This window comes from Monopterus albus, unplaced genomic scaffold (genome assembly GCF_001952655.1).
Source record: "Monopterus albus unplaced genomic scaffold, M_albus_1.0 scaffold76.1, whole genome shotgun sequence".
Taxonomy (NCBI): Eukaryota; Metazoa; Chordata; class Actinopteri; order Synbranchiformes; family Synbranchidae; genus Monopterus; species Monopterus albus.
The window spans coordinates 1,439,260-1,441,745 of NW_018127956.1; the positions used below are offsets into that span (position 1 = coordinate 1,439,260).

Here is a 2,486-nt window from a genome sequence, read left to right on the forward strand (position 1 = left end):
AGTCGGAAGAGGTTTGGATAGATTGCCTTTTGGTTGTCCCAGTATCTCATAGGATCCTGGGACCTGGCAATACCTTATTTTCAGATTTTATTCACACATTAAAAAACGTTTTTACGTACAAATTTTTCCTACACATGCACACAAAAATTGTGACCATGTACATACATTGCTATTTGTACCATTAAATTGTCATTCATTTGACTAGCAGGCAGTAATGGGTCACACTTGTTAAGATTGGTGAAATGCTGTGTGCCACCACTAAAGGGCAGCCTTACTGTTAGTGATGGCTGATCGAGGCTTTGTTGAAGCTTCGACACAGTATTTAAAAAAGGTTCATTACTCAAGGCTTCAATGACACAGTGCTCGAGTATCTGGTGGTCAATAAAATGAAGTGCAATCGAGACGTGTCATTTATTGGTTCATGGATTGTTTGGAATTTGATTCGCCATGCACATTCCTGTTCGACTACACTACATGGTTGTATGGTTTCAAGCTGACACAATAAAATATAAAATAAACATGAACTCATGTTGAAGACCATGTTTCTTATTTGGCACGTCTGATTGCCGTTGGCTATAGCTATATACTATATAGCCTGACATTTTGTGCTATGAATCATATTTTTTCCTAAAACAAGTCTAAATAGCCCATAGCTTAAAAGATGTTGAATAGTGGGTGTTCAGTAGGCTAGATGGCAAATGTGATCTCATTTCAAATGTTTAATTGATGAGCAAAATAATGCTCAGCCCTGTTGGGAATCAAACCCACACTACATTGTTGCAAGACTGTGGTTTTCATAATGCACCACCAGTCCCAACCACATTAGCACATTTACAGTTTTCAGCTGCTTAGGCAAGTCTAGCAATGCAGCTTATCACACGCTGTCAAATGTAGTTTATATCTAAGGAATCAGAACCGAGCAATGTATCATCCCATTATTTTTAGTCAACATAAGATAGTACTGAATGCTAGGAGCAGTTTACTTTTCCTGACAAACACAAACAATACTATTTAAAAGTAGTTTATTGTGCAAGTCGTCTTACAACAAACCATACACCTGCATCAATCCCATCCACTGCTGTCTGCATTCTCATGGTGATTTTGCATTTATTATTTTTCCTGCTCCACCACAGGTTGATTCTCCAACTAAAGATGAACATGGCACACAGACTGAATTGCAGCAAAATGGGCAGTAAATCAAGATATGTGGAACTTTTCAACTTCTACACAGTGACTTTAAGCTTCTGTCTTCCTGCTCGAAACCTTCTGAAAGATGGGATCAGATGCTCACCGTAGCGCATCATCATGTGTGTCACCTCCTTCCCAATGCCCTTGCCTCTGCAACTGGGCTCTGTAGAAAACAGGGAATATAATGTCCACATATAAAGAGATATACATAGGAAATGATTGAGATGTCCAAACCACAGCACAGGCTGACTGTAGATATTTGCTCAGTCTTTGATTTTGAATCACTTTTAAGATAAACCTGCTATCTGCATCACCTGCTATCATGATCTTCAGCTCAGCCGAGGAGAGGTCTGTTGGGTCCGTCAGGATAATGCTGACATCTCCCACCATGCACTGCTCCTCTTCTATACTGGGATCTGTGCACTGCTCCTCTTCTATACTGGGATGCTGCAGCTCTGGACACTTCATCCATTCATGATACCTGAAGAGGGTAAACAGGTGGGTAAGACACAGGGACTGGAGGTTTCTACAGCTTTAACTTAATCATATATCCAGATGCCAAAGGACTGGAGCTAGTTCTGCTGTGCCAGTTAAAGAGACTTCAAACTGTCAAAGGATCAAAAGCTTGTATTGGCAGCTGGGTCAGATGTGTCATCTGTCCTAAGTTATTTCTTTACCTTGTGCCAGCCTGGACAAAAAGCTTTCAGATGCTCCATGACAAATGAGACTGTATGATACGACGGAAAGCTCCAGAAAAGCCACTAAATGGAACTTGTGATGAGATTGTTTTCTCCATATTATTATTAGTTGCAGACTTATTTAGAAGTCAAAATAAAACCCATCTGCCATGTTTAAACATTGATACTAAAGAAATGACATTCAAACACTCATCACTAAAAAGATCAGCAGAGGAAAATAAAAGAAAAACGTGACAGACTTCGCGTGTGTATCAACACTGATCAGGTGTTAATGTTAACGTTACCTGGCCACGTGGTTTACATTGTAAGGAACCAACACAACTTTGTGTCCCTCCAGTGTTCTCGTTTATCTTCATGGTGTCAAACCAGACACAAACACCAATAGGAATGATTATAACAATAAACTAAATCCAACCCTTGTACGTCCCATTCATATATTATAACAGATGGATACCGAATCACAAGATGGAGACCATTATTCCCACGGATGTATGAAAAGGGAAAAGGTAGGAGATTTTTCAATGTCTGTATTGTGACAACGTGTTTTCATAGCATTAATACATTCATTTATTCTATTTATTTTCCCCACTGAATGTTGCT

The 2,486-nt window shown here is 39.4% G+C and overlaps 1 long non-coding RNA gene across 2 annotated transcripts in view; it reads right to left on the minus strand.

Annotated features, from left to right (window-relative positions):
* The window catches only part of LOC109963635 (uncharacterized), a 3,871-nt gene extending 1,385 nt beyond the window's left edge, over positions 1–2,486 (minus strand). Inside the window, exons 1-2 of one of the 2 annotated variants that reach the window (XR_002275427.1) lie at positions 2,171–2,486; positions 1,503–1,669 (exon numbers count right to left, since the gene is read on the minus strand). This is a non-coding gene — a long non-coding RNA (uncharacterized LOC109963635). Of the gene's footprint in view, positions 1–1,502; positions 1,670–1,865; positions 1,983–2,170 lie in introns of those variants that run through there. The other variant, XR_002275426.1, reaches the window with a different exon arrangement.